We start from the raw sequence: 11,319 nt of genomic DNA on the forward strand, positions 1-11,319 counted from the left end.
TTTCACTTGTGTTATGTCAACGACTTGTGTACTACACCATGCAGTGGTACGCTGGGTCATCACAGGTTGATAAGGTAGTTAGAGTACCCGCTATCATTCGTTGACAACAATAAGCACCTCTTAAAAACTTTACTTTTATGCTCTCTATATGATTTCAAAACTTAAAAAGCTCTAGCACATGATTTAATCCCTGCTTCCCTCTGCGAAGGGCCTTTCTTTTACTTTATGTTGAGTCAGTTTACCTACTTCCTTCCATCTTAGAAGCAAACACTTGTGTCAACTGTACATTGATTCTTACATACTTACTTATTTGCATTCATCATATTACTTTGTGTTGACAATTATCCATGAGATATGCATGTTGAAAGTTGAAAGCAACTGCTGAAACTTAAATCTTCCTCTCGTGTTGCTTCAATGCCTTTACTTTGAATTTATTGCTTTATGAGTTAACTCTTATGCAAGACTTTTGATGCTTGTCTTGAAAGTACTATTCATGAAAAGTTTTGCTATATGTTATCTATTTGTTAGCAACTATAGATCATTGCTTTGAGTCACTGCATTCATCTCATATGCTTTATAATATTATGATCAAGATTATGTAAGTAGCATGTCACCACAGAAATTATTCTTTTTATTGTTTACCTACTCGAGGGCGAGCAGGAACTAAGCTTGGGGATGCTTGATACGTCTCCAACGTATCTATAATTTCTGATGTTCCATGCTAGTTTTATGACAATACTTACATGTTTTGCTTGCACTTTATAATGTTTTTATGCGTTTTCTGGAACTAACCTATTAACAAGATGCCGAAGTGCCGGCTCTCGTTTTCCGCTGTTTTTGGTTCCAGAAAGGCTGTTCGGGCAATATTCTCGGAATTCGACGAAACGAAGACCAAACATCATAATTCACCGAGACGGACCAGGACACCGAAGGAGACCCGGAGAGGAGGCCCAGGGGCCCCACACCATAGGGTCGCGCGGGCAGGACCCTGGCCGCGCCGGCCTATGGGGAGGGCGCCCTGGTGCCCCTCCTGCGCCGCCTCTTCGCCTATAAGACCCTTTCGACCTAAAAAACGCGATACGAATTGACGAAACTCCAAAAAGACTCCAGGGGCGCCGCCACCATCGCGAAACTCCGTTTCGGGGGACAGAAGTCTCTGTTCCGGCACCCTGTCGGGACGGGGAAGTGCCCCCGGAAGACATCTCCATCGACGCCACCGCCTCCATCATGCTCCGTGAGTAGTTCCCCCATGGACTACGGGTTCTAGTTGTAGCTAGTTGGTACTCTCTCCCCCATGTACTTCAATACAATGATCTCATGAGCTGCCTTACATGATTGAGATTCATCTGATGTAATCGGTGTTGTGTTTGTTGGGATCCGATGGATTGTTACATTATGATTAGTGATACGTCTCAAATGTATCTATAATTTCTTATGTTCCATGCTACTTCTATGATGATACTCACATGTTTTAACACATTATATGTCATTATTATGCATTTTCCGGCACTAACCTATTGACGAGATGCCGAAGAGCCAGTTGTTGTTTTCTGCTGTTTTTGGTTTCAGAAATTCTAGTAAGGAAATATTCTCGGAATTGGACGAAATCAACGCCCAGGGTCCTATTTTTGCACGAAGCGTCTAGAAGTCCGAGGGAGAGACGAAGTGGGGCCACGAGGTGGCCAGACACCAGGGCGGCGCGGCCCAGGCCCTGGCCGCGCGGCCCTGTTGTGTGGGGCCCCCGTGGCGCCTCTTGACCTGCCCTTCCGCCTACTTAAAGCCTCCGTCGCGAAACCCCCAATACCGAGAGCCACGATACGGAAAACCTTCCAGAGACGCCGCCGCCGCCAATCCCATCTCGGGGATTCAGGAGATCGCCTCCGGCACCCTACCGGAGAGGGGAATCATCTCCCGGAGGTCTCTTCATCGCCATGATCGCCTCCGGATCGATGTGTGAGTAGTCCACCCCCGAACTATGGGTCCATAGCAGTAGCTAGATGGTTGTCTTCTCCTCATTGTGCTATCATGTTAGATCTTGTGAGCTGCCTATCATGATCAAGATCATCTATTTGTAATCCTTCATGTTGTGTTTGTTGGGATCCGATGAATATTGAATACTATGTCAAGTTGATTATCAATCTATCATATATGTTATTTATGTTCTTGCATGCTCTCCGTTGCTAGTAGAGGCTCGGCCAAGTTGATACTTGTGACTCCAAGAGGGAGTATTTATGCTCGATAGTGGGTTCATGCCTCCATTAAATGCGGGACGAGTGACGGAAAGTTCTAAGGTTGTGGATGTGCTGTTGCTACTAGGGATAAAACATCGATGCTTTGTCTAAGGATATTTGTGTTGATTACATTACGCACCATACTTAATGCAATTGTCTGTTGTTTACAACTTAATACTGGAGGGGGTTTGATACGTCTCCAACGTATCGATAATTTCTTGTGTTCCATGCCACATTATTGATGTTATCTACATGTTTTATGCACGCTTTATGTCATATTCGTGCATTTTCTGGAACTAACCTATTAACGAGATGCCGAAGTGCCGCTTCCGTTTTCTGCTGTTTTTGGTTTCGAAATCCTAGTAACGAAATATTCTCGGAATCGGACGAAATCAACGCCAAAGATCTTAGAATCCCCGGAAGCATCCGAACACACCGGAGAGGTCGGAGGGGGCCACAGGCCCACCAAACCATAGGCCGGCGCGGCCGAGAGGGGGCCGCGCCGCCCTATGGTGTGGCCCCCTGTCAGCCCTCCTGCGCCGCCTCTTCGCCTATATAAAGCCCCTGGATCGAAAACCCTGATAAGAAGAACCACGATACGGAAAACCTTCCAGAGCCGCCGCCATCGCGAAGCCAAGATCTGGGGGACAGGAGTCTCTGTTCCGGCACCCTGCCGGAGCGGGGAAGTGCCTCCGGAAGGCTTCTCCATCGACACCGCTGCCATCTCCACCGCCATCTTCATCACCGCTGCTGCTCCCATGAGGAGGGAGTAGTTCTCCATCGAGGCTCGGGGCTGTACCGGTAGCTATGTGGTTCATCTCTCTCCTATGTGTTTCAATACAATAATCTCATGAGCTGCCTTACATGATTGAGATTCATATGATGATGCTTGTAATCTAGATGTCATTATGCTAGTCAAGTGAGTTTTACTTATGTGATCTCCGGAGACTCCTTGTCCCACGTGTGTAAAGGTGACGGTGTGTGCACCGTGTGGGTCTCTTAGGCCATATTTCACGAATACTTACTCAATGTTGAATGGCATAGTGAGGTGCTTATTTATATCTCTTTAAGATTGCAACATGTTTTGTATCACAATTTATCTATGTGCTACTCTAGTGATGTGTTATTAAAGTAGTTTTATTCCTCCTGCATGTGTGCAAAGGTGACAGTGCGTGCACCGTGTTAGTACTTGGTTTATGCTATGATCATGATCTCTTGTAGATTGCGAAGTTAACTATTGCTATGATAATATTGATGTGATCTATTCCTCCTACATATGCATGAAGGTGACAGTGTGCATGCTATGCTAGTACTTGGTTTAGTCTCTTGATCTATCTTACACTAAAGGTTACTAAAATATGAGCATTATTGTGGAGCTTGTTAACTCCGGCATTGAGGGTTCGTGTAATCCTACGCAATGTGTTCATCATCCAACAAAAGTGTAGAGTATGCATTTATCTGTTATGTTATGTGATCAATGTTGAGAGTGTCCACTAGTGAAAGTGTAATCCCTAGGCCTTGTTCCTAAATACTGCTGTTGCTGCTTGTTTACTGTTTTACTGCGTTACTACTGCTGCGTTACTACTCGCTTGTTTACTCGTCTCGGGCAAAGCACCGTTCGGTGCCGTTGCTACTACTTATTCATACCACCTGTATTTCACTATCTCTTCGCCGAACTAGTGCACCTATTAGGTGTGTTGGGGACACAAGAGACTTCTTGCTTTGTGGTTGCGAGGGTTGCATGAGAGGGATATCTTTGACCTCTTCCTCCCCGAGTTCGATAAACCTTGGGTATCCACTTAAGGGAAACTTGCTGTCTGTTCTACAAACCTCTCGCTCTTGGAGGCCCAACACTGTCTACAAGAATAGAAGCTCCCGTAGACATCAAGCACTTTTACGGCGCCGTTGCCGGGGAGGAAAGGTAAAAGGCACTCATACTACGGTCTCAGGTAAAGTATTTTTCCGGCGCCGTCGTGTGTGTGCTCGAAGCTATTTCCTTTAGATCCTGCAATTGCATCTTGTTGTTTCTTGTTTACACTAGTTTGGCATAATGTACAAGAGTGAGCTTCTTATTCTATTTCTTGATTTAAAACATGGATTGTTTGATGCGAAAATTAAAAAACCTATGAAATATTATTTGCATGCTGGTAGTAATATTAGTATGAACGCTTTGAACACCATTGTTGATAATGATATAGAAAGTTCTAAGCTTGGGGAAGCTGGTTTGCATGATATTTTTAGTCCCCCAAGCATTGAGGAGAAAATTTTCTTTGATGATACTTTGCCTCCTATTTGTAATGATAATAATAGTGGTATTTTGGTACAACCTACTATGGAGAGTGAATTTTGTTGTGATTATACTATGCCTCCTACACTTGATGAGAATAATAATGATAGCTACTTTGTTGAATTTGCTCCCACTACAACTAATAAAATTGATTATGCTTATGTGGAGAGTAATAATTTTATGCATGAGACTCATGATAAGAATGCTTTATGTGATAGTTATATTGTTGAGTTTGCTCATGATGCTACTGAAAGTTATTATGAGAGAGGAAAATATGGTTGTAGAAATTTTCATGTTACTAAAATGCCTCTCTATGTGCTGAAATTTTTCAAGCTACACTTGTTTTATCTTCCTATGCTTGTTACTTTGCTCTTCATGGACTTGTTTATTTACAAGATTCCTATGCATATGAAGCATGTTAGACTTAAATGTGTTTTGAATTTGCCTCTTGATGCTCTCTTTTGCTTCAAATACTATTTCTTGCGAGTGCATCATTAAAACTGCTGAGCCCATCTTAATGGCTAAAAAGAAAGAACTTCTTGGGAGATAACCCATGTGTTATTTTGCTACAGTACTTTGTTTTATATTTGAGTCTTGGAAGTTCCTTACTACTGTAGCAACCTCTCCTTATCTTAGTTTTGTGTTTTGTTGTGCCAAGTAAAGTCTTTGATAGTAAAGTAAGTACTAGATTTGGATTACTGCGCAGAAACAGATTTCTTTGCTATCACGAATCTGGGTCTAATTCTCTGTAGGTAACTCAGAAAATTATGCCAATTTACGTGAGTGATCCACAGATATGTACGCAACTTTCATTCAATTTGAGCATTTTCATTTGAGCAAGTCTGGTGGCCTAATAAAATCCATCTTTACGGACTGTTCTGTTTTGACAGATTCTGCCTTTTATTTCGCATTGCCTCTTTTGCTATGTTGGATGAATTTCTTTGTTCCATTAATGTCCAGTAGCTTTATGCAATGTCCAGAAGTGTTAAGAATGATTGTGTCACCTCTGAACATGTTAATTTTTATTGTCCACTAACCCTCTAATGAGTTGTTTCGAGTTTGGTGTGGAGGAAGTTTTCAAGGGTCAAGAGAGGAGGATGATATACTATGATCAAGGAGAGTGAAAGCTCTAAGCTTGGGGATGCCCCGGTGGTTCACCCCTGCATATATCAAGAAGACTCAAGCGTCTAAGCTTGGGGATGCCCAAGGCATCCCCTTCTTCATCGACAAATTATCAAGTTCCTTCTCTTGAAACTATATTTTTATTCGGCCACATCTTATGTGCTTTACTTGGAGCGTCTGTGTGCTTTTGTTTTTGTTTTTGTTTGAATAAATTGGATTACATCATGCTTGTGTGGGAGAGAGACACGCTCCGCTGGTTCATATGAACACATGTGTTCTTAGCTCATAATATTCATGGCGAAGTTTCCTCTTCGTTAAATTGTTATATGGTTGGAATTGGAAAATGATACATGTAGTAATTGCTATAATGTCTTGGGTAATGTGATACTTGGCAATTGTTGTGCTCATGTTTAAGCTCTTGCATCATATACTTTGCACCTATTAGTGAAGAATACATAGAGCATGCTAAAATTTGGTTTGCATAATTGGTCTCTCTAAAGTCTAGATAATTTCTAGTATTGAGTTTTGAACAACAAGGAAGACGGTGTAGAGTCTTATAATGTTTTCAATATGTCTTTTATGTGAGTTTTGCTGCACCGGTTCATCCTTGTGTTTGTTTCAAATAACCTTGCTAGCCTAAACCTTGTATCGAGAGGTAATACTTCTCATGCATCCAAATCTTGAGCCAATCATTATGCCATTTGTGTCCACCATACCTACCTACTACATGGTATTTCCTGCCATTCCAAAGTAAATTGCTTGAGTGCTACCTTTAAACAATTCAAAATTTATCACCTCTGATTTGTGTCAATGTTTTATAGCTCATGAGGAAGTATGTGGTGTTTATCTTTCAATCTTGTTGGGCAACTTTCACCAATGGACTAGTGGCTTCATCCGCTTATCCAATAATTTTGCAAAAAGAGCCGGCAATGGGATTCCCGAGTCCCAAATTAATTAACAAAAATAGACACTCCTCCATGGTATGTGATTGTTGGACGGCACCCGAAGGATTCGGTTAGCCATGGCTTGTGTAAGCAAAGGTTGGGAGGAGTGTCATCATAATAAAACTAAAATAAAAAGGCACTCCTTCATGGTATGAGATTGTTGGCGGGCACCCGAGGATTCGGTTAGCCATGGTTTGTGAAAGAAAGGTTGGAAGGAGTGCCACCCAAAAATAAAATAAAATGGGAGCCGCTCTTTGAAGGTTTGTCTGGCAAGGGGTTAGAGTACCCGCTACCATTCGTTGACAACAACATACACCTCTCAAAACTTTATTTTTATGCTCTCTTTATGTTTTCAAAATAAAAGCTCTAGCACAAATATAGCAATCGATGCTTTCCTCTTCGAAGGACCATTCTTTTACTTTCAATGTTGAGTCAGTTCACCTATTTCTCTCCACCTCAAGAAGCAAACACTTGTGTGAACTGTGTATTGATTCCTACATACTTGCTTATTGCACTTATTATATTACTCTATGTTGACAATATCCATGAGATATACATGTTACAAGTTGAAAGCAACCGCTGAAACTTAATCTTCTTTTGTGTTGCTTCAATACCTTTACTTTGAATTACTGCTTTATGAGTTAACTCTTATGCAAGACTTATTGATGCTTGTCTTGAAGTGCTATTCATGAAAAGTCTTTGCTTTATGGTTCACTTGTTTACTCATGTCATACATATTGTTTTGATCGCTGCATTCACTACATATGCTTTACAAATAGTATGATCAAGTTTATGATGGCATGTCACTCCAGAAATTATCTTTGTTATCGTTTTACCCGCTCGGGACGAGCGAGAACTAAGCTTGGGGATGCCGATACGTCTCCAACGTATCGATAATTTCTTGTGTTCCATGCCACATTATTGATGTTATCTACATGTTTTATGCACGCTTTATGTCATATTCGTGCATTTTCCGGAACTAACCTATTAACGAGATGCCGAAGTGCCGGTTCTCGTTTTCTGCTGTTTTTGGTTTCAGAAATCCTAGTAACGAAATATTCTCGGAATCGGACGAAATCAACGCCAAAGATCTTAGAATCCCCGGAAGCATCCAGAACACACCGGAGAGGTCGGAGGGGGCCACGAGCCCACCAAACCATAGGCTGGCGCGGCCAGAGGGGGGCCGCGCCGCCCTATGGTGTGGCCCCCCTGTCAGCCCTCCTGCGCCGCCTCTTCGCCTATATAAAGCCCCTGGATCGAAAACCCTGATAAGAAGAACCACGATACGGAAAACCTTCCAGAGCCGCCGCCATCGCGAAGCCAAGATCTGGGGGACAGGAGTCTCTGTTCCGGCACCCTGCCGGAGCGAGGAAGTGCCCCCGGAAGGCTTCTCCATCGACACCGCTGCCATCTCCACCGCCATCTTCATCACCGCTGCTCGCTCCCATGAGGAGGGAGTAGTTCTCCATCGAGGCTCGGGGCTGTACCGGTAGCTATGTGGTTCATCTCTCTCCTATGTGTTTCAATACAATAATCTCATGAGCTGCCTTACATGATTGAGATTCATATGATGATGCTTGTAATCTAGATGTCATTGTGCTAGTCAAGTGAGTTTTACTTATGTGATCTCCGGAGACTCCTTGTCCCACGTGTGTAAAGGTGACAAGTGTGTGCACCGTGTGGGTCTCTTAGGCCATATTTCACAGAATACTTACTCAATGTTGAATGGCATAGTGAGGTGCTTATTTATATCTCTTTAAGATTGCAACATGTTTTGTATCACAATTTATCTATGTGCTACTCTAGTGATGTGTTATTAAAGTAGTTTTATTCCTCCTGCATGTGTGCAAAGGTGACGATGCGTGCACCGTGTTAGTACTTGGTTTATGCTATGATCATGATCTCTTGTAGATTGCGAAGTTAACTATTGCTATGATAATATTGATGTGATCTATTCCTCCTACATATGCATGAAGGTGACGAGTGTGCATGCTATGCTAGTACTTGGTTTAGTCCGTTGATCTATCTTACACTAAAGGTTACTAAAATATGAGCATTATTGTGGAGCTTGTTAACTCCGGCATTGAGGGTTCGTGTAATCCTACGCAATGTGTTCATCATCCAACAAAAGTGTAGAGTATGCATTTATACTGTTATGTTATGTGATCAATGTTGAGAGTGTCCACTAGTGAAAGTGTAATCCCTAGGCCTTGTTCCTAAATACTGCTGTTGCTTGCTTGTTTACTTGTTTCTCTGCGTTACTCATTGCTGCGTTACTACTTGCTTGTTTACTCGTCTCGGGCAAAGCACCGTTCGGTGCCGTTGCTACTACTTATTCATACCACCTGTATTTCACTATCTCTTCGCCGAACTAGTGCACCTATTAGGTGTGTTGGGGACACAAGAGACTTCTTGCTTTGTGGTTGCGGGGTTGCATGAGAGGGATATCTTTGACCTCTTCCTCCCCGAGTTCGATAAACCTTGGGTATCCACTTAAGGGAAACTTGCTGCTGTTCTACAAACCTCTGCTCTTGGAGGCCCAACACTCGTCTACAAGAATAGAAGCTCCCGTAGACATCGGGGTTCGGATGATAACCTCGAAGGTGGACTTTTTAGGCATAGATGCATGCTTGGATAGCGGTCTATGTACTTTGTCGTAATGCCCCGATTAAATCTCGTAGTACTCATCATGATATATGTATGTGCATTGTTATGCCTTCTTTATTTGTCAATTGCCCAACTGTAATTTGTTCACCCAACATCTCGCTATCTTATGGGAGAGACACCACTAGTGATCTGTGGACCCCGGTCCTATTCTTTACATCCGAAATACAATCTGCTGCAATTGTTCTTTACTTGTTCTTTGCAAACAACCATCATCATCCACACTATACATCTAATCCTTTGTTTACAGCAAGCCGGTGAGATTGACAACCTCACCGTTACGTTGGGGCAAAGTTACGTGATTGTGTTGTGCGGGTTCCACGTTGGCGCCGGAATCCCTGGTGTTGCGCCGCACTACACTCCGCCGCCATCAACCTTCAACGTGCTTCTTGGCTCCTACTGGTTCGATAAACCTTGGTTTCTTACTGAGGGAAACTTGCTGCTGTACGCATCACACCTTCCACTTGGGGTTCCCATCGGGCGTGTGCTTACGCGTCATCAATTAGTCTATCTATAAAGTTTGTGAAGTTATTGTTGCTGCAATCTTGTTGTGTTTAATGCTTGTCACTAGGGCCCGAGTGGCATGATCTTAGATTTAAGATCTATACTTATTGCTTAGATTGTATCTACAAGTTGTTTGCACATGTCTATGTCCAGAACCCGAGGCCCCAGAGTGACAGCAGAATCGGGATAAGCTGGAGGGGAAGGCTTAGATATGAGGATCACATATTTTCACCAAGTGTTAATGCTTTGCTCCGGTGCTCTATTAAAAGGAGTATCTTAATTGCCAGTAGATTCCCTTGAGGCCCGGCTGCCACCGGCTGGTAGGACAAAAGATGTTGTACAAGTTTCTCATTGCGAGCACGTATGACTATATATGGAAAACATGCCTACATTATTAATAATCTTGATGTTTTGTCTTAATGCTATTTCAACCCTATCAATTGCCCAACTGTAATTTGTTCACCCAACACTTGTTATTGGAGAGTTACCACTAGTGTAGATAGCTGGGAACCCCGGTCCATCTCTCATCATCATATACTCGTTTCCATATGACATTGGAAGTAGTATCAACTATTTTCTGGTGCCATTGCTCTCATATTACTGCTACTACTCGTTGTGTTACTTTTACTATTGCTCCCATATTACTGCTGCTTTCACATCACCCCTGTTATTAGTGCTTTTCCAGGTGCATCTGAATTGACAACTCAGTTGTTAAGGCTTATAAGTATTCTTTACCTCCCCTTGTGTCGAATCAATAAATTTGGGTTTTACTTTCCGCGAAGACTGTTGCGATCCCCTATACTTGTGGGTTATCAGGCTTCCAGGAAGAGAGAAGAAAAAGGCCATGGTTAGGTTTAGGTTGGGTTTTAAAATCTTTTCTTTTCCTTTTTCCGATTTGAAAACTGGTTTTCAAACAAGGTTCAAATTCAAACATAGTTTGAATTCAAATAGAGAGGTGGGAGAAAGAAAACCAAAATAATTTGATTTTATAAAATAGTTTTATTTTATCAAAACATGGATGTGATGCATGCATGATTATGGAACGACGTGGAAAAACAAAGCAAAAAGGAAAAACTAATACATGGTTTTTCCAGGTCATTACACCAACCCGGTCCACCAATCCCGCTGTACTTGTCATAGGCTAATTAGGATTGCGATTATCGGGACCTTGACGTAGGCCAAGCCGGAGGTGCCGTACAACCTGCGATGGGTTCGCTTCTCACGCTTGCTGATTAAATCGTGGCGTATGACCTGCGTGGAGGGACGCAAATTTTCTCGTGACGATATGGCACCCTCACCATATCTACCACCGTTGATGTGTGTTAGAGATTCCATGCTGGAGTTAACCGCTGTACACACTTTACATGTATCTGTACGAAAAGCTAGTAGTATGTCACTGTTTGGTAGTACTACTATAGATCAGAATTTGGTACTTGCTCCTGCCCCACCCGTGTATCACCCGTCCTTTTTAGCCCAACATAGCAGCAAGTGGGTACACCAACCCGACCCACCCATCCCTCTGTACTTGCCATAAGCTAATTAGAATTGACGATTATCGGAAACTTGA

Source organism: Lolium rigidum, chromosome 1 (genome assembly GCF_022539505.1).
Source record: "Lolium rigidum isolate FL_2022 chromosome 1, APGP_CSIRO_Lrig_0.1, whole genome shotgun sequence".
Classification (NCBI taxonomy): Eukaryota; Viridiplantae; Streptophyta; class Magnoliopsida; order Poales; family Poaceae; genus Lolium; species Lolium rigidum.